This window comes from Cydia fagiglandana, chromosome 5 (assembly GCF_963556715.1).
Source record: "Cydia fagiglandana chromosome 5, ilCydFagi1.1, whole genome shotgun sequence".
Classification (NCBI taxonomy): Eukaryota; Metazoa; Arthropoda; class Insecta; order Lepidoptera; family Tortricidae; genus Cydia; species Cydia fagiglandana.
In genome coordinates, this window is record NC_085936.1 from 11,148,528 (window position 1) to 11,175,170 (window position 26,643).

Below are 26,643 nucleotides of genomic sequence, written 5' to 3' on the forward strand. Positions count from 1 at the left end.
ATTTTAAATGTTTTTATTTGTGTAGTTAAATTTATAATTTAAAATTATAGAATTTATTTAATAATGTATTATTTATTAAGTTCATGTTGATTTTATACAAATAAAACTGCAAATTATAGCAAACATGGTTTTTTGTTTCTTTTTAGATAAGATAAAGATAAAGATAAAAAATAGTTTATTCAAGTAGGCATATTACAATGCGCTTATGAACGTCAAATAAACCTTTACCGGCTCCAACCGTACACCTCTGCCCCGAGAAGATTTAAATCCCCCCTCAATTGGAGGAGGGTATCCCAATATGGGACCGGCAACAAACTCGGCGGGACACATCTTTTCAAAACATTATTACATCTTATAATTAACATGCATTACGAGTAATTAATACAATTTAAATTACTATAGAATTCATGCAATTATACTCAGTGAGTACATAACTTTATAGAATTTGATATAAAAAATAAACATATATGCACATGAAATCACAAATACGTAGCTCTTTCAGAAAACAAATCAAATCTTACAAAAGGAAAAGAAAATAAAATCAATAAAAGAAATGAGAATACATATTATATGAATCTAACTGATTGTTATGAGATGCTTTCATACAATTTGATGTGCTTTCTTACCTGAGCTGAGTCACCTTTAACTCTACACATAATACAATGTTTTTAATTGCTACTTGTCGTTATTACAGTTTCTGGTTTGGACCATGCATGTTTGTCTGTCAAGTAGTCCTCGACTCTGTAATAAGCCTTCAACATCAATGACTTTTTTAAGTAATTCTTAAGAGCTGGAAAGGGTAATCTTAAAGCATCCTCAGGTAACTTGTTATAAAAATGAATGCATTGCCCAACGAATGACTTCTGTACTTTACGAACACGAAACTTTCTGATAGCAAGCTTATTTTTATTTCTAGTATTATAGTTATGGACATCAGAATTCTTAGTGAAGGAGTCTAGATTCTTAACAACATAAATAATACTATCATATATGTATTGGGAAGCTACAGTTAAAATATTAATTTCTTTAAAAAGTTCTCTTAATGATTCACGCACCCTTAAATTATATATAGAACGAATGGCTCTCTTTTGTAAGACAAATATAGTCTGTATGTCAGCTGCTTTGCCCCAAACCAGAATACCATATGACATTACACTATGAAAATAACTATAATAAACAAGGCGAGCTGTCTCAACATTAGTCAATTGTCTAATTCTCCTCACAGCGTAAGCGGCCGAACTTAATTTGTTTGCTAGTGTTCTTATATGAGGACTCCATTGTAGATTTTTGTGCAATGTTAAACCAAGAAACAGTGCTTTATCTACCATCTCTAAGCATTCATTATTCAAAAGTATCTTAGTATCGACTGGTTTAACATTCGGCAAAGAAAATCGAATGCATTTAGTTTTCTTAGCATTAAGAAGCAAATTGTTCATAGTAAACCAGTTTAGTACATTAACGAGTGTGCTGTTAATTACACTGTAATCGGTAGATTTACGATCAACCTTAAAAAGTAATGATGTGTCATCAGCAAAAAGAACAATTTCACAAAGATGTTCTACTACACATGGCAAATCATTTATATAAACCAAAAACAGGAATGGACCCAAAATAGAACCTTGTGGCACTCCTAATTGGACTACAGTACCGCTAGACCGGGTTTTGTTTACAACAACTGTTTGTGTTCTGTTGCTAAGGTAAGAAGACATAAAGTTTAGGGCATTTACTGACAGACCATAGTGTTCTAATTTCAAAATGAGCGTTCCATGATCCACACAATCAAATGCTTTAGAAAGATCACAAAATATGCCAATTGCATCACAAGAATTTTCCCAAATATCATAAATATGTTTAATAAGTACCGAAGCAGCATCGGTCGTGGAACGGCCCTTTGTGAAACCAAACTGATTGCTTGTGAGTAAAGTATGTCTGTTGAAGTGACCCAGTAGATCATTTAACATTAACTTTTCAAAAACTTTACTTAGTACAGGAAGTATTGATATTGGACGGTAATTAGCCATATCACTCGAATCACCCGATTTAAAAAGAGGTATGACTTTGCTATATTTCATAAGATCTGGAAAGACTCCTTGTGAAATTGAAATATTATAAATTACGGCTAAGTAAGGCGCTATTACGTCCAAGACATGACTAATGACTCTAACGGATGTTCCCCATAAGTCTTCCGTTTTCTTTAAATTGAGTGACTTGAATGTTTTAACAATAATTGCTGAATCTACTAGACTAAACTCAAAGTTAATATTACATTTCTTAACATTAGCACAAAGTAAGGAATGAGCTTTTTATAGGCGTAGTGGCAGAGTGTCATTACGAACCATAAAGCAAATACTGCCTCTAGTTTTTTTTTAATGGATGAATGCCACGATGCTGTGTCACAAATATCTGTGAAATGAAAATTAAAAAAGAGGACTTTGCCGGCCTAGGCCTGCAAGATTTGTATGAAATTCCATTAACTACCTTTTGTCCTAGCCGCACCTGAAACGTCATACTTCGCAGCCTATTATAAGGAACATAACATCAATATTTCATTGCATGTTTGAGAAAAATAACTGGTTTGCAACTAAAATGAGACAAAAGAAGACTAAATTACTATAGCCTCAAAGTAAGCTTATGGAAAGCCACAAATGTTCAAAATGAGAATACGTAATTTTTGACGTGAAATGTCACTTTACAGGCGTTTTGCTGTCGATGGTCAAATGGACGGATATAATTGCATTAAATGCATTAAAAAACGAATGTTCTGTTGATTTCATACTTTTTTGGTGTTTGTCTATGTCATACCTTTATATATCTTATTATTTATTATGTACTTGTACTACTAAGTACATACGAAGTGAACGTCGACGGGATCCCTGACCGAATACAAGCGATTAAAATCTTATTGGCATCATCTAAAACATTAACTTATTTATTTAAAATCTTTTTTACGTTACACATATTATAAAACAATAATAGCAATTGACCTATTTTTATATAAGTCGCAGCGGGTAAGCAGGTTGCATGTTACTGTGTAAACAATGAGTAAACTCGGTTCCTGTTCCACAGAGGTCGACCAGTCACGAACTCACGATTTCAGATAAATACAAAATACCAGTTTCTGTGTACATATAGGTCTGTTCTTTGGAAAAAATATTGAGGGTGCCCTCAATATTTTTTCTCTTCTAGAAAACACAGTGTTGAATACCACACGCATACGAATATACAAGCTGTCCAAAAAAAAACGTAAATGGAGAGTTTTCATACAGCTACCCACAGAAATCAATTTAAAATAGTAATATCGCTAGTATAGTAATAGTAATATGTAGCTATACGTTCACCGTACCGTATACCGAAAGAATTTCCAAATACAAATTGGTATCCAGTGGCTGACGGTGTTGAATGGAAAGAGGGATATTCGTACAGGAAAAGGAAAATGATTGACGTAATCTACGCGTACGAAGCTTACAAGCTTATTACATATTACTATTACTATACTGTTTAAAAGTGAAATATATAGGAGACCGAGCTTGGCACGGAAAACATATAAATACTCAAAAATGCGTGTTTTCCCAGAGACGAGACTTAGCTAGGTCGATTTATCGCCTTCGAAAACCGCCATATATCAAATTTCATCGAAATCGTTAGAGACGTTTCCGTGATCCCCGAAATATATATACATACATGTAAATAAATAAACAAGAATTGCTCGTTTAAAGGTATTACATATATAGATAGATAGATAGTTACATAGGTGATAAATAAAGGAAACCATGTACACTCAATAGTAGAGTAAATTGCATCATCCACTGACTAACAAGTCCCACAAGATACAAAGTTAGGATAGTTTTATCTGTTATTATTAGTGTGTTAAAATAAAATAAGGCAACATTGATTCAATAGTAAACCGGCCAAGCACGAGTCAGGAATGTCAGGATTGCGCCCTGAGGGTTTCGCATCATCTCATTCTGTGACATTTTATTTCTTAAGTCAGGCTTGCTCCGTTTTTGTTACTTTTTCTATTATTTTGCCGTGTATGAGTTGAAGTTTGTATGTTAAACCATAACAAAGATATAAGAAAAAACTTTAAATGTATTTATTGTATGATGTACCTCCCAAATGTTACTATTTATTTGTTTATAAAGCGGCAATAGAAAAACATACTCTGAGAAATGTAAATTGTCTACTTATTGACTGTTTTTGTGATAGAGCGCGCTAACAGACACACGTAAGCTTAGTAACAAGGTTCCAATACCGTACGGAACCCTAAGAACTGGTCTCATTGACGTATACCTAATATCTAAGGACTGGCCTTACGGGTAATAAGAATGGAGAATGAATAGGGCCAGAAGCGCTGAACTAGTACCATTTTTAGTGCCCGTAAGGCCAGTCCTTAGATAAAATACGTCAATGACTGGTCCTTAATAATACCGGCTGACGGTGGCAGTAGCACCGATACGAGTAAGTAGGTAATTTAAAGGCATTCTGACTGAGGGAAAAAGCATATGACTAACATAGGAATATTACTTACCCACTTACTTACCTGGGTTTTTTGAACAGGAAAATAGTATGATTAATTTCTACATTATGCAGCAGATACGTTTATGTGAATATTGTTTAACGATATATCCCGCATTATTTATCAAATTAACATATTTAAGTATCAACAGTTATTCGTTGTTAATATGTTAATAAGCAATATTGAATTCCTAACTTTGAATTGAATTATTCCGCTGAAAAGGACTACGGTCATGATTGCCAGTACTTTAAACAAATTCTATGATATAGGATTTTTTCATGATATAGGAACGAATCATCTGATCGTAAGCGATTAACGTCGCTCATAGATACCCATCGACACCAGAGGGGTTGGAAGTGCGCTGCCGGCCTTTCTCCAAACAAAAAACGTCACTTTGACACCGACAGATCAGAAGCCCACCGCGAACCACGTTCAACGTGTTGCCCACCTGTCACACTTACGTACGAATTTACAAGCGCGACAAAGAGGCAACACGTCGAACGTGGTTCGCGGTAGGCCATCAGTAAATATCATATCGGATATGGACAGTAGAGGAAGGACGATAATTTCTTATGGCAGAACTGTTGCAAAAGTGTCCAGCTGTCAGCTATAATAGTTATTTGTTTTACAAGGGCGCAAAGTTGTTGTTTAACCGCTCTCGTGCTAATATTGATACCCGAGCAAGCGAAAGATTCCAAAATTGAACCACGAGTGTAGCGAGTGGTTCGATAAATGGAATCTTGAGCGTTGCGAGGGTTTCAAAGCACGAGGGTTAAACAAAATTTGCCCCCGAGTGAAACACAAAATTTCAATCAAACCAAATCAAATCCAAATGAATGTTATTATACATTTATCATCCAATATCATCATTTAAAAGTCATTTCTACCAGCAAACATAAGAAAACAACTCAAAATTTGCATTTGATTACTTTGCCTCACATGTGAATAAAATGCAACTTTGCTATCAGTTTATGAAGTGCAAAGTAAGCCTTTCCGAGCTGGAGTGGTGAAAATAATAGTTTCAAATCTCTCCAGAGTAGCAGCGCTAGAGTAGCTAAGAACGCGAACGTAGGCGTTAATGACGGAGTGAAGTGCGCTGTCAATGATTTGAAATGTTTTATCAGATAGGTATTCTAGGTATTGTGGCATCACCTATTTAAGTTTTTTTGACGGACACTTGTTGATACAATCATGGAGAGTGTATTCCTTACATCTACCTTCCATAATATCGGAATAAGAATAACCTCCGGCAAGACTCGAACTTGCGACATCTTGGAACACCGGCCCAATTGCTGCAACCAACTGAGCTACGGAGGCTTACCAGAAGCGTGAGAATCTTCCACACGTCTTAGGAAGACGCGTATTGGGGAGGCGATCGGTACTATATAAAAATGTATATGGTGACTTTATTAATCATTGGCCAATCTTGTTTTCCTTTGATTTTTCCATTCCCTTTGAGTAAATTATGGAATTGCATCAACATTACATCAAATGGTTTATAAAGTACTTGAAACATATCTATTTTATTGAATATTATTTATCATTTTACTTACCTGAACCGATATAATAACTACTCATAATTATGTACTGTATATGTCGGTCTTAGAGCGTACAGTAATTAGTAGCCTTTCATTAACTTACCCCTCTGCCAAAAACTGCACAATGTGCAAAAAATTGTATAAAGTCATTTCCATGTGTGATACCTAATTATGTTTGTGTGTGCCAAAATTAATGTGTTAATTTTCATTTGCATAATTTGCAATGTGCGTGTGACTCTTCGTGTTTCGGCACAGATCTTTTTTGCATGTGCGAGTAAACTTTTGCATGTTTTACTAATTTACCTCCCCGAAAAATTGGGCTGAATTTTTTGTACGCAAAAATACGATTTATAAGGCAACTCCAGTTGTTGTGATCTAAGATGCCGCTGAACTTCAAACTCCGGTAAATCTATTCGACCCTCTCAGCAAATATCTACCCTATTAGAGTCTGTTCGGAAAGAGAATAATCATGAAATGTACATATTGGGCCCCATACAAGTCCTTCTTAATACCAAAATCGCATAATCTGACGGATTTCCCCAGTTTGAAGTTAAGCGAATCAAATGTACACTCATTATGACAATGAGACAAAACATGGAAAATAATTTTATTCGACGATCAAATTTGACCATTCCTGAAATAAAAAAAAAACTTAATACTGGGAACGAAAATGGGAGATGAAAGGAAAAAATCACTTGACGTATTGTCTATGGCATTGTTAGAGCGACAGCCTCATAAGGTAGGTGGAAAGTTTTCGGGCAAGTTCATTACGCCGTCTCGTCTGTCTCCAATTAAATCATTAATCTTATTAATGACAAACTCGTTAGACCTTTTCTTGCTTATTGAAGTGAGGAAACGTGACAACAATGTAAAAAATCATCTGGTTAGTGATGGAACGATCTGTGCCACGATCTAGTTCATAGACGTTTAGACATGAGCAAGTACATACAGACATCTATCATTCGATGTGCGATTCGATGGTGGGGATTACGAAAATTTTACCAAATATTTTATCCCAAGTAGACGATGATGAATACAACTACTAAGCTTTGTAATACAACAAGAAGGCAATATATCTGTCATTTGAAATAAAGATTAAATATATAAACAAACATTACTTCTAACACTAAATTGTAGAGTCAGACCTAATTAACACTGCAGCGACTTGGCAAACAATAAAGCGTGGTCGTGCCAGGACATATTAAGTCAAATTCCTTTACATCCAAACTTTGACGCTGCAAAGTCTCTGCATAGTTAATAAACTAACAGACTAAAGAATGTATAGAATAGACAGATAATACTATCTATTCTCTCTCTACATATATTCTGCAGTTCAAATTTTAGATTACATACAAAATTCTTTTATAAATACATAGGTAAGTACCTAATTATTATGAGTATAAGTATGTATTGTTTTTAAGTTCCGAAAAACTCATTGGTACCCCGACTCGTACCTCGTCGTATAAACGAAATATCATTTAATATTTACCAGTCGCTTTTCGGTGAAGGAAAACATCGTGAGGGAACCGGATTAATCCCAATAAGGCCTAGTTTACCCTCTGGGTTGGAAGGTCAGATAGCAGTCGCTTTCGTAATAAACTAGTGCCTACGTCAAATCATGGGATTAGTTGTCAAGCGAACCCCAGGCTCCCATGAGCCGTGGCAAAACTGCCGGGATAACGCGAGGAAGAAGGAGAAGTATATATTGTTTTTGTAGAGTGTCGTGGTCAATTGCTGACATCAGGCACAGATGTTGCTTGCCGTACGATTACGTATGTATAAAGCTACTAAGTCATTTGCATATTTTAAAAAGAGGGTCGCCCAATCTCAACACTCGCCTGCCAAATTAGGATAAACCTTAATCCGTTCCCGAATCCAATTTATTTCTCAAATCAGCAGGATTCTAAACGACGAGAAATCGTAAATAACAGACCGACACCGCGACCGGATGCGTACGACACTCCCTCACGAATATGAATAAATCAGAGGAAGGCGTTGAAGTAATGATTTATATTCAACTCTTTCTGCCCGACGGAAATCGAGTCCGATCCCTACCTACCCTCACCTTGATTTACTGCTGGGGCAAATAATCGTGTGGAGCTTTTTTTAATAAAGCCGTGGAATAAATAAAATGCGTCTATAAAAAACGCTTTTATAGATATTGCTGTTTCGGTCGTTTATTATTGGTTGCAAGGCAGACGGTATCTAAATTCTTACTCTATTATATGTGTAGATAGATAGAATAGGTACTATTTATTGACACACCTTAATTAAAAGATACAGCTTAAAGAAAAAAACAATTGATAGAGGCAACCAACAGGCAGTCTTATCGATAGTTGTTTAAAAGTATGACACCATCGCAAAAGTAGAAGTATAAATATGGAGCGGCTTGTTACTTTATATATCTGAAAATAAACTTTTCATAAAAAGCGAAGAAAAGTTGAACTGGTAGAGAATGCCTTCTGGCATTAATCTAAATCAAAATCTTTAATCCTTTTGTACAATTTTAGCGTGCAACGAAGTTTAAATACTTAAGTAAATAAATAAAAGCATATTATTAATGAGCAGGATTTTAGCCTAGTAAGGTTAATCCAATTGCGAAGAGTGGTTGGAAAAACCTCCTGTCTTGCATTTGCTCTGTGATGTGGACACTGGACACAGTTAATGTATCATGTTCAGTAGCGTGACCTTATACTATTTAGGTACCAATATGAGTTATTAATTTGTAAGTACAGTGAGATAAGTGACGATACCAGGTAGCTAATTATTCGCTTGGATCGTATTGAGTAACGATTTTCTCGAATATTAACTGTTACTTACCTACTTCAGAGAAGCGTGACTGTACTACGATCGAAAATGTTGTTTTTCTTCGTATCCTCATGATACAGGGTCGTGATTACACAAAAGGTTGTCGCGGCCAACATCCGGACGTCATGGCTTTAATCCAGCAGATAAAGAGTACGAATCGAAAAAGCATCCTGAATTGAGAGTTTGGTACCATTGAAATTTTTAAATAAATGTCCAGGTGTAATCTTTCTGGCATTCCTTTACATCAGGTTTACGTTCACCTGGCCGATCTTCAATGTTTTTATGCTTGACCTAAATGCGTGAACACCGGAACAATCATTGCTTTTGGAATAAATATGTAAAGATTTTAAGCGACATTTTTGTATCTGATCGTTATCTGACAATTACCTATTGCACTTGCCTTTGAATTGCTTACCTATACTTATTTTTCAGGATTAGTAATAAATTCGCTGACATCAGCACTATTGGGCACTTCATCCGCATGAATTCATTATTATATCGCTTTAGTAAAGACAATCTCAGCTTATCACGATATTTTTTATTTCAGTTATTTACTTCAAATTAGCATGAATTGGTGGTTTTAAAACCTCATTCTTACTTTTCCAGAGTCAAAGTACTGTTAAATATTGATATAGCTATGTCCGAGTATTCTGTTGATTGCACTAGTCTCTGAGTTCGTTAACGCTAGTGGGTGCAAAGTGCCTAACGTTAAAGATAAATGGAAGCTTAATATTTCTTTGACAATCGACGCGTAAACGATTGCATCTGATCATTCAAAAGTAGAGATTTGGAGGATTTATGTGTTGAAAAATTAAGTTTTTAGTTCTTTTTCTGTCATCACTAGAAGACATCTTATTAGCAACTAAAAAAGATAAATATTTGTAGTAGTAGTAGTAGTAGTAATAGTAAACTCATCTTTATTGTACAAAAAGACATATTAAAAATAACATACAATTAGCAAGAAGTACAAAGGAAAAAAAAAGAAAAGAAAAAGAAAAAAAAAAGAAAAGAAGAAGAGAAAGAAGACAAGAAGAGTAAAAGGAAAGGATTTGTTTCTGAGTTATGGATGTTTTCCATGTATTAAATATTTATTGACGTCGTCTAGTTTTCTTGTATTTCGCTCGTACTTGTCCGTACATAACTACATATATTGGCACGAACGAGACGCACGAGAACTAAATGACATAATTTTGATGTCAGTGTATGTTCGAATTGGGCTCTAGGTCGATTGTCCTATAATATTTATTTATTATTAACAAGAGGGTAATATCCTCTTTAAAAAAAACTGTGAATACAGGTTATACGCCTGTGCGTATGACCTAAAATTGTCGTTTTTAAGTGACAACACAGCCACATAAAAGCCTTATACGATTAAACAATTCTCTCACAGTAACCTACTATCGACTTGGAACACATCCAAGCCTATTTATGGACTTTTCAGTGACTTGGTAACAGAAGTCTTGTGGCATTCCAAATAGTTCCAAACTCAATGACAATAAGAAACGCTTCAGACAGAGAGGGTTTGAGTGTGCCTATCACTTAACTTGGGTTAGTATGAAGTTGTTGGAAGTTTTCTATTCATATTTATGAGGGATGACATTGACTTTCTTTGCTGAGGACGAAATAAATAATATTTAACTGCTTTTATTTGCTCATAAAAATAAAGAAATAATGACATTGAGATAGAATACAATCCTATAAGCGTAGTTTCGTCGACAGCTGTTTAAATTAGAAAAACATTTTTTACGCTCACTACATGCTTTTTGTGCAAAGGGTACATAATAATAAGGCCTACTTAACTTAGGTATGTACCTATAGTTCGTTTTTTAAGCATTAGAAAGAGCTTGAAAGAAGGTAAGCGATCTTTACATGTCTTTTAATTGAAAAACGCTTTTTAAAAATCAGTAACTATTGCTTATGAAAGCAGAAGAATATAAATGATCGTATTAGATTCATAATTGTTACATATTTGCCGTAACTTATTTATAAAATGTGTTTTTCAATTAAAAGACACATCAAGATTGTTTACCTTATTTCTAATGCTAAAAAAAACCAACTATACTTACAATGACAACGGTACCGTTGCTCATAATATTTTTACGTAGGTGCGTCAACCATTTTCAAATAAAGATTTAATTTTACGCATAAATTATATTTAACGATTGTTTAATCCGGCTGCCATTAGCGACACCTGAATCCGAATTAAATTAATTCAAAGGGAAATTGTATTAAAAAGGCGAATTAATTCAATTTTCGCTTGGCGCGAAGACTGGAAGTATCCTTACATCTTCCAATAAAATTGAAAGGCTTACCCGCTCGAGCCTGAAACTTATAGCCATATTACCATAACTTAGTTTTGCAACTGATGCAAATCGCTGCAAAATTTCCTAGTTAGTCGGCGTCCAGCTGCCGGAATTGATGTTTAACCTTTTAAAAAGCAATCAAATCAAACATATGCATGAATTATGTATCCCTCTTCCTGCCTATACATTTTTATGTCAAATGGGATCTAGTACAAGAAATCAGTGGACTGGCAAAAATGAGATTAGGATTTTAACATGAATAGGGTAGACGAAACGCGATGCAAGAGATAAGTTATATATAGACTAGGTCAGGTGTCGCGAATAGGTTATAATAAAGTTAAGTTTAAAACGTGTAAATAAATAATGTTGATTTCTGTCTTTTACTTTTGTGTGTGTTAATTTTAATTATATTTCTAACTTGTGTATTTTACCATTTTATTATGTCACGTGTTAGATATTAAGTCTTTATTGTTCCCCAATTAAATATATTCCCTTTTTCCCTAATTTTGTAACATGATTATATTTACTGTACTGTGATTGGCTCAATAAAGAAAATACTTACTCTGCACGTAACACCCACGCCTTGAGTAGGCGTGGCCTAGAGTACCTACGGTGGGGGTGCGCCGAGCGCGCCTATATATACGCGCCCACCCTGGGAGCTCATTCATTCTCTCATCTACAAGCATCAACAAGAGGCACCAGCCTCCCAACACTCTCCAAAGTTTTCTTATAATCTACAAATGTGTTTTCATTAAACACCCTACATATCCCCGGTAATGGTGTGGACTTCGAGGTAACCAGCAGCCAGCGAGCCAGCCAGCGTGTTCCAGCCTGCGTGAACGTGTCCTGACTTCGGAATCTGCGAGCCCCACAGTAACTACGCTCGACATTATGGTCCTTCGTTGCCGAATGAAGAAAGAAACACGTACGCGCTGAATTTTAAGTAGAGCTTTACTTGATTCAGAGGAAAAAAGAAAAACGAACGCGCTGAGCCTCCGAAGTTCGCTTCGGCTCAGACCTTACCTACCTACCTCTCCATAACCCACCATTACCGGCTTGCCGGCGGACCGTGCAGTGTTGTAGGTTTTCCTCCACTCACGCGTCCTGGCAACTTTAGTTGCATGTGTCACATGGTGATACCATCACGCTGCTTTCGAACGCTCTAGGCACTGCACTTAGCCATTGCGGGAGATTCAGCGCACCGAGGGATCCACGCTTAGGGGCACTGGCGTTGCGTTCTGTAGCGTCAGAGCATAGGCGTTAGGCAGGTAAATTTGTATATAGTTAGGGACCCCCGCGTGTGTCAAGTGTTGTGTTTTGTGCGTAAAAATCAAGAAAGAAGAAGATGTCACAAAGCGGAAGATCACTTCGCTCACGCAGACGGGACCAACCTGTCCCCACGCCCACGCCCTCGTCCGGCAAAACTACGTCCGGCGAGACCCATACGTGGAGCAAAGGCACCAGCGACAACCGGAAAACTAGTGGTGAGAGAGATAATGAGTCGGTACACTCAGAAGAGCGTCATGACGATACAGTGGTAGTTCGCAGTAGGTCGAATACTTTAGTGCCGCCCGTTGTTGCGCCGCCGCCGCGAGCGCCGTCTGTTCGCGAATCAGTTAGGTCTGTCCGCGAATCGGCAAATAGGGACCGCGATAGTGAATTAACCGTGCTTTTAGCCGAGCTCGAAGTTCGTAAAGCCGCTCTACTCGTAGCCAAGGCAGAGTCCGATACCGCCAAAACGAAGCTGCAGATTGCCCAAGCTAAGGCGCAGTCTGACGGCGGCAGTATCGCGACCGAGGCCGAGGTACGAACTAGAAGTTGGGTAGAACAAGCGAGGCTACAGCGCGAAATCGCGAGTGAAAACGTAAAAATCCCGCCGCCGAAAGAGACCGCGCCGCGCGCCGCGACCGATAGGGTTAGCAAGCCGCCACCGCGATTTTTAGAGGTGCCGCAAGGTACCTACGCGCCAATGTATCACAAGCCGCCAGAGTTACCCACATTCGGTGGCGATATAACCGAATGGATATCGTTTAGAGCGGAGTTCGAGGACACGTCGCCCATGTTTAGTGCCGTTAACAATGTCAGTAGAATTAGGCGCGCACTTAAAGGCGAGGCCCGGACGGCCGTTAAATCGATCATGTACACAGTTCAGGATCCATACGAAATTATGGAAGCGCTAGAACGGCAATTCGGCGACCCCGAAGAAATTGTACTTACGGAACTGCATAATATCAAACGCATGCCGCGTTTGTCCGAAGACAATGGTAATATCTCTTCTTTCGCCGCGCATATCGCGAACGCCGTCGCCACTATAAAATCGTTGCGTCAGGAAAAATATTTGCACGCGCCTGAACTAGTGAACAAAATAGTGGACAAATTAAATTTGATAGTGCGTTACGAATGGGCCAAATATAGGCAGACTAATTCGGAAACTCCCGGCCTAGCCGCTTTATCTGAGTTTCTCAACGACATTAGTACTGCAGCCAAACGCGTAAACCGCAGACCGGCTACTAGATCGCGAGCTGTAGTGAACACGGTATCTTTTGAGCACGAGCCTAGGCGGTCGAGCAACGCTCCCTCTAGATCTCGCGCCCCCGCGTTCTCCCGCGACTGTAGTACGGACTCGGAGTCAGATTTCCACGAAAATTACCCACGCGAAACGGAGAGTAGATCGCGTAGTAAACATACTGTCGCGCAAGTCAAGCCACGCGAAAATAACAATAAAAAAAAACCCGCGTCAACCGGAGCTAGATCCAATCAGGAATCGTCCATCTCTGTCCCGCCGCGCAATACGTGCCCCATTTGTAATGAGGATCACGTGGTTAGCACGTGCGCACAATTTACGGCGGCAACGATTTCCGAAAGATGGGAACTAGCGAAGGGCGCGCGGCTGTGTTTTAGGTGTTTAGGATCCGCGCCTCATCAGCCGAATACATGCAAATACGTAGCATGCGGTGTAGGCGAATGCGAAGCAGGTCATCATAAACTGCTACACGGATTACACACGGCCTCTCCTGCAACTAAGATTAGCTGGGCACGAGCCGTAAACACAATTAGCTTCGCGTCAAACAAGCCCGCGGTATCTAGCGTAGGTAGAAATGGCGACACGTCTTTCGCCGGGGGGAGCGAAAGCTCTCTAAACCCGCCCAAAGACGTGCCCACCGCGCAGATATTGCCCACAACGCGGCCCGCGTCGACGTTTGACCGAGACAAACCTGCTCAAGTTGTAGCAACCTCCCGGTGGGATGTAGAACCCGAACGTAAAAGCGATCATAAGCCGCGATCGGCAATAATTCAAACGCTCGCGCCCGTCGCCGACAACGCCGCGATACGTCGTACACGACGACGCGTGTCAAAGTCCGTACGCTCAATTACGAAAACTAAAAGTAAATTCGAGTACCTACCTAAGGTAAACAGTTTTTCCGAATTCACGCATTTAGTTAGGGCCACGGCTAGAGTTCTGGTTGCCACCGAGGTAGATAACGCCAAGTTGCCATATGAGAAAACAGATACAGAAATGATCAAGGGGAATTTGATTTTAGCTGAGATATCGCTAATCAAACGGAGCCAATATGAAGCCTATCCAGAAGAGATAAAGTCCCTGGAAGCTGGGCATGCGCTACCGAGAAAATCTCCGCTGCACAGAATAGCAGTTAAACTTGACGAATACGGAGTCATCGTGACAGACGGTGGAAGCAAGCAAGTACCCGTCCTACGCGCTAAAGAAGACTTCACCAAGCTGCTAATTCATCATTTTCGCGCTCTGTACAACGGCAACAACTCGACAGTGATAAGCGAGTTAAAACAAAAATATCACATAGTCGGATTGCGCGGTAGTATTCGTTATCGATCACATAAGCGCCAATGGTGTCGAACCTGTCGCGGGGCCAACCTCAAGGTTCCCGTGGTCGACTTACCATTAGAAAGGCCTCGAACGAATCCACTACCATCTACCGCCGCAGCTACGAATATACCCGACGTACATCACAACAGACAGAAATTGCACGTAGGTGACAGCGTCACGATTAGCGACTGCTCCGTGCCACAAGGTACATGGTCTAGAGGCGAAATCGCACAACTCTTTCCCGATGTAGACGGTCAAATAAGAGTAGCCATTGTACACACGCGCGCAGGTGACGTTTGCTGCTCAGCTTCCAGGCTTATTCCTACACGCTCCTCTAAATACGGTGTTGACACACGTGGGGGAGAACTGTCGCGAATAGGTTATAATAAAGTTAAGTTTAAAACGTGTAAATAAATAATGTTGATTTCTGTCTTTTACTTTTGTGTGTGTTAATTTTAATTATATTTCTAACTTGTGTATTTTACCATTTTATTATGTCACGTGTTAGATATTAAGTCTTTATTGTTCCCCAATTAAATATATTCCCTTTTTCCCTAATTTTGTAACATGATTATATTTACTGTACTGTGATTGGCTCAATAAAGAAAATACTTACTCTGCACGTAACACCCACGCCTTGAGTAGGCGTGGCCTAGAGTACCTACGGTGGGGGTGCGCCGAGCGCGCCTATATATACGCGCCCACCCTGGGAGCTCATTCATTCTCTCATCTACAAGCATCAACAAGAGGCACCAGCCTCCCAACACTCTCCAAAGTTTTCTTATAATCTACAAATGTGTTTTCATTAAACACCCTACATATCCCCGGTAATGGTGTGGACTTCGAGGTAACCAGCAGCCAGCGAGCCAGCCAGCGTGTTCCAGCCTGCGTGAACGTGTCCTGACTTCGGAATCTGCGAGCCCCACAGTAACTACGCTCGACAGTCAGGTATTCACGTTAGCTTTGCTTTCTAAAGGAAAGCGCTTAATAATAGGTGCACGTTATATGTATCCCAATTTCCCAATCTTAGGGCTGTGATCCACGCTTCGGGTGGTATCTGGTACAAAGGATTTCGTTGGCTATAGCGATTCTGGGGGCCGATTTTTGAATTTCGATCACCCGATTTCGTCACTCGAAAATCGGTGGAAAACGGCGAAATGCTAATTTTTTAAATATAGCGATCGAAATTTGGAATCTAGTGGTATTGACCACTCGATTTCAATTCTATTAGTAGAATTTAAACGCCTAGTAGTGGAGATATCATTTAACAAAATACACGAAATCGAGTGGTCGAATTTCAAAAATCGGCCCCCTGAGCGGTCCTTTTTAGGTGATTTTTTACTTGAATAAATAGCACGCGAAAATGATTTCTCAAGATATTTTATAGTACGTAGCCTACGTAGGTAACCTCATTTAAGTATATGACTGTATGTTACCTAGCCACAAAATTGCATGGCTACTTTATAAATTAATTGATTGAACGGCCCCACACCGCCCTAGGCCATAATTTTACTATTGTGGCAGCCAACGAACTAGCTAGAATTAGGCGACTAATATAGGTACCAAAACAGCTTTACCACGCTTTTAGGAGATTTTTTCATGGGAAGTAGATAAGTATCAGATTCGTGTTTGTTTTACCGTATCGACTTGTGTAAATTGAAGAGGAATCGGTGCTGTTTGTTGTTGTGTATCTGTATCAGTACATTTGCTCCGGAAATAACTTGCTCGGGGTTGCTGTGTTAGCAGATTCAATATCAAAAGTATTCGCTATGATGGATGCGTTTGTAGTACGTTTTGTCGCTTTTTGTTTGCACGTGCTGGCTACGGCAATAAATTGTAAATCTAAAATCTATCTACCTGTGATTGGTATGACATCACACGTGTTTGTACTTAACCAAAGGAAATACATAACGCAAAAGTAAACAACGTTTATTTTAATAAATAGTAAAAGTTAATTTTATTACATTCTAGAAACAAATTCCTCTTAATCGAATCTTTAAACTTTTTAAAGATTGAATTTAAACCTCCATTAGAGGAAACACGGATAACATTCCGGAATTTTATGTCGAAACGAAATTTTCCAATAAAACTGTGCGGTATCGGTTTCTTGAAGCGTTTTATGATTTATTGCTTTCGTTTCAAACTTCTCACGGTGACGGATGCCACCACGCCTGCACACATTCCCAAAAGATCGTATCCGTCATTTAAAAATATTAATTTTACGAAATTCCAATTTATCATCCGAGCGCCTAATGACTTACGGTAAATGTCGAAATATTTTGAGCGGGCCTGCGTGTTACGACGTTGCCCGTGGATGACGTATACTACGTCCTTAAGGCCAGCGCAAACCGGCGGAGCGCAGCGCAGATCACCGAGGAGGAATTACGCCGCGCAGCGCACACCGGCGAGGTAAATTCCCTCGCGATACCGCGAGCGCCCGCCAGCCCGAGCGCTGGCGGCCGGCGCACCAGGAAGCACTTCGGCGCAGGCCGGGGGATGCCGCGGCATGCCGCCGCGTATACTCTATCACAAGGGATTAGTGACTAGTGTGCACGAGTTCTCCCCCGTCGTACCGGCGCTACTCCGGCGCACTCGGGTGGCCTCGGCGCATGCCGGGGGATGGCGCGAAATGCCGGGGGATGGCGCGAAATGCCGGCGCCTACCGCCGCGGTATCCTCTAGCGTGCTCCTCGATACCACGGAGTAACAATCCTCCGTGATGCTTCGAGGTCGGTCTCAAAGTATTTAAATTTGTACCTGAAGGTAATTGAACTAGGGAAGAAAATACATTGATAATTTTAAAGTGATCTGCCCTGCGCTCCGCCGGTTTGCGCAGGCCTTTACTTTCTGGAATATTTTGTTGCTTCCACGCCGAGAAATTTATTACTCTCTCCATATTGTAGATGCAGAAGTATTCTGACAGCAGGTGGGACTTTTTCTCTCATTTTAAAAAGCATACTGAAGAACATTGTTAATATGCGAAGAAGAGAAAACTTGACGCAGGTTTTAAATATTTAATGCCTTGTCTGTTTCACTTGTTGGCTTTCATCAAATGAACAAACAGCTTTTGATGCCACTCATATAACAGGATAGTTTTCAAATTATTACTGATTAATTTAAGTAGCTACGCTAACTCAATGCGGATTAAAAACACATACATACACAATACATATACATATGCATGTTCATATTATAAACATTAAAATTTATTTGTTATTTTCTACTTCAGAGCACCGGAAAACGAATTTTAGTAATACCTACTGAGATCCCGCTTTTTTTATCTCTTCTTCTTCTCCGTCGAATTACTCTTGACAGAGCAGTCGTGGTCACGTTGAACGACGAACGATTCTACGCCAGTTCTCCCTGGCAGGTGCTTCTCTGGCACATGTGTTAAGTGGGGTGTTGGTAACGGCTTTTATCTGATCCGTCCAACGCATTGGGGAACGTCCTCTTGACCTACAGCCATTGACCCGTCCCTGGACAACAAGTCTCTCCATGGCCTGCTCTCCACGTCGCGTCACATGTCCGAAGTATCTGAGAATACGCGCTCTGACCGTAGCTGAGAGCCTCTCTTTCTCTTTCTTTCTTTCTTTTCTTTCTTTTTTCTTTCTTTCATTTTTTTCTTTTATTTTTCTTTTTTTTCTTTCTTTCTTTCTTTCTTTTTTTCTTTTTCTTTTTTTTTTCTTTTTTTTTTCTTCAAGTATGGAAACGTTTGTACGGTGTTGTGTCCAAGATACTCGCAGCATTCGTCTCCAACACCACATTTCTTTTTTTATAGAATTGGTATAACCTAAGTAGGTACATCATACGACTCTGACTTTTTACTGTTTAAGTAGGTGAAACTGTTTCCTATAACCGATTTAGAAATCTTTAAAGATAATCAGAAAAGTTATGAATTTTTGCAGTTACTGTATATTCTACCTATACTTATTTACTATAGACATTTATTTCTACCTCTAATAGTTTAACCCTCACAAGTATTGTTATTTATCTCCCAAACGAAACAAATACAGTGTAGATTCAATGGTCTCTCTTATTTATTTTAAAGTCTCCGTAACAAAATAAACGTTAAATTTAAGCCATTGGGAGCGGTTGGGTACGAGAGTAATGAAATGAAAAATAAATAAAATCTTAACCTAGTTTTTATAACATTATACATTTACTTGTATAGTGGAAAGTTACACTTTTGCTCATAGATTACGTAGATATGCAATAATACAACAAAATAATTTAGTTTAGTTTATATTGGTATAAATGTAAAAAACATTATTTCAATGCCCATGTTAATATAATCGTATCGATTGTAAGAAACTATATTATAATTTATAGCTTTATTATTAATAGCACTAATTATTTCCATTCTTTAAATATATTTAGGTATCCAATTCACTATCCAAGTATTTGTGCTTCATATTGTACATACGAGCATGTACAATCAACAAGAATATACCTACATAGATACCTAGCATTCATGGGGTTACGTTTTTATAAAAAAAACATCCTTAATCATCCGTAAGATGTAACTAACTAACTCTGAACTATCATAAATAGGTTTCTTCATGTCAAATAACATTGTTTTTGTGAGCACACACAGTGGAATGCAAAGAACAAACGATGCAAGCTTACAACTCTTAAACCGTTTAAGAGCTGAGCTTCATTATCAAACACTCAACTCACTCGTCAGGGTTAAAGGCATCCAGCATACCATCATTCGCATGCGTAAACCATCCTACCCTATCAGAAACATTCAGTACCCTACCAGACACCGGGGAGGGAAGACGTCCCGTCGACGTCAGGATCCCACTTACGTTCGCGAATCATATAATTCACTGAAAATAATCTAATAAGTTTTAAGGATGTTACATCAGTGCTTGTTGTAAAAAGTGACAAATTGTACTGTGGCGTTGTTTTTACTATGTTCGTGATCCTTGATAGTGGGGCGGTATTCAAATGAAGAAAGTAAAGTAAACCATAAAAAGTCAGTGTAAGATAAACATTCCGCCCATAATAATGAAGGTTTAAGATCAAGATTAGATTCAATTCGATTTATAAGGGAAACTAATTTGCAATGTGTAAAATTACAATAAAATGCAAAATCGCTGAGCATTCCGAATTAATTTCTGATCTTTACGTTAGGCCAAAATCAGTCTTCATGATTTTAAAGAAAAATTCTTCGTAGAGACGGACGGGATAAATCCTTTAGCCTCTTTTGTCGGCTTCAAATCAATTGAGTAAAATGCGACATAAACTGGCGCCGACAAATTGAGTTAACTTGGCTAATATTCGCAATTTGCGGGGTGAGTGAGTGTTTGCGCAAAACGCAGCATACGGAAACGATTTTAGGCGAGCATTATAAACGATATACGTATTGTTATATAATTAGAGAGGTGTCAAATTACGCATGAAACACGGACATTTCGGTATGAATGAAAGGCTTCTTTAGTTGTAAATCAAATTGTAGCATTTCGGGTGTTCTGACAATAAATCGAAGACCGTTTAATATGCACTTTTCCAACAAACCATCTTATTTAACACAAGCTTATTTCGATGGTACATTATAGCGTAAACCGTAAACATTTTACCTTGAAAGGATAATCTTAGTTCTTGTTGCTAGGTCATAAGGACGACTATTTATTTAAGTAAACGAAAAAATACCTCGGGTTTCATCATTCCTAATAACTTTCCATGCCTTTCCACGCTTCCATCAGAAAACGGTTCTAAAACAAAGACGATTAAATTTAGCTCCTAACCCTTACTATGCCAAAACAACCAGAAATGCTTACGCAATTACGGGGTTAACTAATTAGGTGTTAAACTTTTGCGGTGTCATTGTTCTGTGCCGCATCAAAGATTTACGGCGCGATTCGGGAAATAAATTAGAGATCCACTAGACATGAAATATTAAAGATATGTGACGTTCCACAGTAAAAGGTACCATTTCCCTGGCTGAATATTGGAGCGGCGTTAATAATAGCGTAAGCGCCAGCTGCCATAAGGTACCTTTTGTTGTGGAACGTCACATATCTTTACTATTTCATATCTAGTGCATCTCTAATTCATTTCCCGAATTGCGCCGTTAGGATTACATAAATATGTGTTTAGGCGCCCCGAGTTGAATTACGATCAATTGTTAGAAATGATATAAGGTAAACGTACTAGTGCTCGACATGCTAATGTCCAATAGATGACACCCTGCTGTCACCTCTATTGACAATTACTCAAGTTTCAAGTTGACATGTGCTGGGACCGCGTCGAGCATCAGTACGTTTCCGTAACAAAATTTGATGAAAAACATTCCGCTTTCAACTTACCTACTTTTATAAGTGACTTAATTTACAGTTTGACTGCCAAACATAAATAAATAAAAAGACTTCGCCTTATTGGTGGAACAAACAATATGAAAACTTTCCCAAACTTTCTATTCCACATTTACTTTATCTTTATTTTAGGGGAACCCACCACAAAAGGAAAAAAACGGAGTTCTTATAGGATCACAATGTTGTCCATCTATACGTCCGTCCGTCTGTCTGTCAAGACCCTTTATCTCGGTTAACGCGTGGTTGAAAATTTATATAACATACACACAGGTCTACGGTCTCTTGAGTCTGTAAAAAATCAGACTACTATATTAACGTAAAAAAAAAAGAAACAGCCGTTCAGAACCGTCTGTTTAGAACAGCCTCACGGAAATCAAAATTGATACTTCCCGTTGACCCAGAATTATAAAATTTGGCAAGTAATATCGCCTTAGACTACAAATGCATGAATTTATTATGAATAACCTATCTTTCATTTTAAAGATATTGTTTTCATTGATGTGTTTCTGTAAATTATTATTTTTGTTACCTACGACTTTCAAACCTTCAAGGAAAAAGAGCGTACTCTCATCTTAAAGGCCGGTAATGCACTTTGAACCCATCTGGTCGTAGCCCATGGGCAACGGTTATTTAATTGCTTAACATCGCGTGATTCGTCAGCTCATTTGCCTCTTGTATCATAAAATTAAGTAATTAAATCCTGCATAACAAAACACTTTTTATCAAAATGGCTACGTGACCTGGTCAAAACCGTGGTCGGATTTCTTTAACGAGATGAGCGTATTCGCTGTTCATTCTCGAAGACCGTGAGTATCGCCCCGGAAGGCGTGGCACATGGTTTTAATATTTCACTCGTAATTTCAAAATTAGCCTCACGCGCAGTGTCCATTGAATATGCACAAACGTTTGAATTAACGCGGAAGAACTAAATTATTCCATGATTTGACAAAACTTTACACGATTTAAATGTTCGTGATGCAAGGATAAAACAGTTCAACACGTTTCGATATTTGGCATATACTTTGGCTGGTTTTAGTGTCACGCGGGCCGTCACTGGACCAATATGAATTAATTTCAGGGAGCGTTATCAATGTTACCATTTAATGGTAACAATCCATTTCTAACCGCAGCTGCACTACCGGTACTGAACGCGTCGCTGTCATTGTCAATTTCCATAGTAAAATGAACAGTAGTGCAGCTGCCGTTGGAAATGGACTGTCACCTTTAGAGCTGACGGGTCTGCACACTACGGTCGTCAGTTTTCTCGTACAATTTGGCGGTGTGCAGCGATCCGCACGGACGGCCCGCGTGACACTAAAACCAGCCTAATATAAACTTATCTGGATAAATTCAACGAATTTTAAAGATTAAAAGCTTATTCTACTCATCGTAACCGATTAAGGGTCGGTTGCACCAAACTGTCTGTCAGCGTTATTAAGCGTTCGCTAAATTTTATTGTATGGGAAGTTTCATAGTTGACTGCTGCCTGACGTTGATCAGTCCGCTAAATGTGGTTGGTGCAACTGGCCCTAAGTAAAATTGCGCGTCGACTGTACAAAGACTTGTCGGCGCGCTTAATAGAGGCTTCTGGTGACCAGAGGGCTGGCCACTATTTCGCCCAGCGTATTAGCATCGCTATACAGCGGAGAAATACGGCCAGCCTTCTGGGCACCTTGCCCGTTGACGGCGACCTGGGGCAAATTTTTTATCTATAGTTTTGTAATTTTTATTATGTTTGTTTATTCATTTCTTTGTTTTTATCAATAAGTAAAATTTATGACTCTAAGTATATCAATATGCTCAGTCGAGTTTTCTTAATAAGTGTGTCATGATTCGAATGCAATTATTTATTCTGTCCGATATCACGCCTAATAAGCGTAAGTGCAGTTCGAAAACTCATTTGGTTGTTTGCCGTATCCTTGCGCTATAAATTTAAAAGCTCCTGCCCGATTCGAACTTTAAGATACGTCAATTAATAGATCTAGAAACGATATGCATTAGATGTGTCAGTGTCAAGAGTGACGTTTTTGTTTGGAGAAACTTCACATTTGACACTGAAATATCTATTCAATATCGTTTCTAGATCTATTAATTAACGTATCTTAAAGTTCGAATCGTTAAGTGGGTTGGTTTAGCAAAGCAATGCGGTTTTAATATGTTTCGATAGTTTATTTTAGTGGCATCAAAAAAACATTTCACGACAATTGTATACCCCGTCATTTTTCCATGCCGACATTAGTCGCCTAAATCCCGTTAAGTTGCAGTTATTTATAGTCGACGTAAGGACAAGATAGGATTAAAGTGAACTCGATTTCGCTTCTCAGAAGCAAAACGGAAAACATTATTTGTAGCTTTCCATCAGAGAAGGATCCTTATGCTTCATCTGCAATATGGAGCTATTTATCCGAATTTCTGGGAATTTCAGATGCAAACGTCCTAATTGCACTTGAAGCCTAAGGACCCTTTTGTTCTGGGAAGCCACACATTTATTAAACATTTCTACGAATTACGTTTAAAGCAACAGTCAAGATTTTATTAATGAAAACTCGTGTTTCGGCTAGAAGGATACTTCTAAAATTTCTACTGCGACCTTCCTAGCGTTGTTTGCCGCGGCTCACTAAGGGAGCATGGGGTCTGTTCGGCAACTTAATCCTGAAAAAGGATTTTGTTTTCACAAAATCATTCGCCATGTGACCTTCAATACAACCAGGGAGGGAAACTAGGCCTTATTAGGATTAGTCCGATTTCCTCACGATGTTTTTCTTCAGTTTTCAGTTACGTGTTTAACAAGACTCCAAATGTTTACGACTGTTTGAATGTGTCTATGAGGGTGTAAAACTAATGGTAACATTCCATTTCTGACCGCAGCTGCACGACGGGTACTGAACGCGTCGCTGTTATTGTCAATTTCCATAGTAAAATGAAAAGTATTGCAACTGTCGTTGGAAATGGACTGTCACCTTAAGTGAGCATAGCGCAAATATACCTACATTTTACACATTTTTACCTTTTTTTTACCGTATGGTCAAGATACATAATAGTTGATATTACATCAGATAATTCCACGAAAGTAAATTTTCGAAAATATAAAACCGTGCTTTATAATAGATGTAACATGTTACAGGTTAATTCATGAGGATGTAAATAACCGGGTATTTCATACGCTTGACGTGGTTGATAAGCTTGTTACCTAGAAGTTTAATCAATCCACAGAATAACGGTTTATTTATTTAAAATTTATTGCACAAAATACAGTGAAACCTGGATAAGTGAGATCTCAAGGGACGAGCAAATTTGTCTCACTTAAAGAGGTTGTCCACTTACCCAGGCTCCCAGTTAGCCAGGCACAAATAAATTTCTGTCTCATTTACAGAGGGTTTCATTAATAGAGGTGAGAATAGAGTATATTTCAGTTATAGAGGTGGTTAATAAGGTATCTTTAAAAATAAATAAGGTAAAATAATCCTTGTCCCTAAATATTTTTTAAGTCTGTTTAAATATTTCTTTAATTTATTTTGAAAGATTTTCCAAAGGATAGATATTTCAAAATGAAATTAAATTTGATACGGACTTCATTGCGTATTAGAAATTTAATAAATAAAAATTAATTTTTTCGTGTTATTTATCAAAATTTCAGCTTTCGTTTCGATAGTTTTAAATACTTACATAAATTAACTAAATCAAACTTGAAGTTGTTTAGACATAATTAGGCAAATGCGGAATTTTGTGGATAGACTAAGAGTTAGTAAGAATACGGAAATTGTTCAATGAAGTCCAAGTTAGAGAGGTCATAGATTGACGTTATCTCAGATACAGAAGTCAATTCCCTATAAAATTCTAAAAATCAATTAGGAAAATGTAATCTTATAAATATAGTCTCAGTAAAAGAGGTAAAACACACTCTCTGTCTCAATTATAGAGGTAAATGTGACTATAAAATCACAACAACGAATCCCAGTTATAGAGGTTCGTTTTTTCTCAGTAACAGAGGTAATTCAGTGCTAAAGTGTCGGGACCGCACCATGAGTCCCAGCTATAGAGGTTTCTCACTTATCCAGGTCCCACTTAACCAGGTTTCACTGTATATACAACAATGTACAAATGGCGGAAATAATGCCAAATGGCATTCTCTACCAGTCAACCATAGGGCCAAAGAGAGATACCTACTATTGCGCAGAGAGAGACATATATTAAGTGAATTAAAAAAAGGCAAACACTTATAAACAGTACACTTATAAATAAATTACCACATATTATGAAATACATAATATAAAGAAAATAACTATGGATATTATTCGAACTTTTGTTTTAGCAAATGCTTACGTAACATCCACTTGAAAGAAAACTAATCTTTTCAGAGCGAGTGAATTCCAAATACGGCTAGCCTGGACGGCGAAAGAATTAGTCATAAAACTAACTACTATGGTCTGTATGAGAACGCTGGAGGGCGGAGGCACAGCTCACATACTGGTTTACATTCTGTTATTACCCAAAATACTGATTAGTAATTAGTAGCTTATCCCGCTGCAGCGTTTGGTTGAAATTTTTTAACACGTCAATTCTTTAAAACATGCATTCGAATGGGACATATACCTTAATAGTAGTTTATGTGACTGGCTACATAATGAAAGGCATTAAAATACGAGTATAAATTAATGAAACAAATGAAATGAGTTTCATAAAAGTATCACACGAGTATTTTACAGCCTAATAAAATTATGTACAGTTAAATACACTACTTAGGTCTTTATCTACATAAATATCAAAAGTTTTAACAAAAAAGTAATTTTATACTTACAAACTAATTAAACGTCAAATGGCAGGCAGTAATGCAACCTTTTTCGCACATGTCACGCATCTGTTCTTTTATTTTTTATTCAGAGACAAACTAGAGTCGGAGGCAGACTGCCATATCGTTCAATAACAAGTAACAGAGATATCAAGTTACACAAAATTGTTTGCAACTGACACTTTATTTCGAATAAAAGTCATCTCGACGATAATATGTATTAGAATAGAGGCCAAATCTTTTTTTTTTGTTTTTCAGGGTTGTTCTATAGTTCGTTTTTTTAGCATTAGAAATAAGGTAAACAATCTTGATGTGTCTTTTAATAGAAAAATAACTTTTAAAAATAAGTTACGGGAAATATGTAACAATTATGAATCTAATACGATCATTTATATTCTTCTGCTTTCATAAGTAATAGTTATTGATTTTTAAACAGCGTTTTTCCATTAAAAGACATGTCATTCTTTCAAGTTCTTTCTAATGCTAAAAAAAAACAAACTAGAAATTTGAATGTTATTAAGGTATCGGT

The 26,643-nt window shown here is 38.0% G+C and overlaps 1 protein-coding gene and 1 long non-coding RNA gene across 5 annotated transcripts in view; both read left to right on the plus strand.

Annotated features, from left to right (window-relative positions):
* Positions 1-26,643, plus strand: part of LOC134664486 (uncharacterized) — a 469,507-nt gene that overhangs the window by 279,085 nt on the left and 163,779 nt on the right. The window lies entirely within an intron of this gene.
* Positions 19,591-26,643, plus strand: part of LOC134664465 (disks large homolog 2-like) — a 69,163-nt gene continuing 62,110 nt past the window's right edge. For 2 of the 4 annotated variants that reach the window (XM_063521129.1, XM_063521130.1), the window contains exon 1: positions 19,591-19,986. The gene's annotated coding sequence lies outside the window, so the exon portion shown is untranslated. The remainder of the gene's footprint in view (positions 19,987-26,643) is intronic. The other 2 variants (XM_063521131.1, XM_063521128.1) reach the window with 2 other exon arrangements.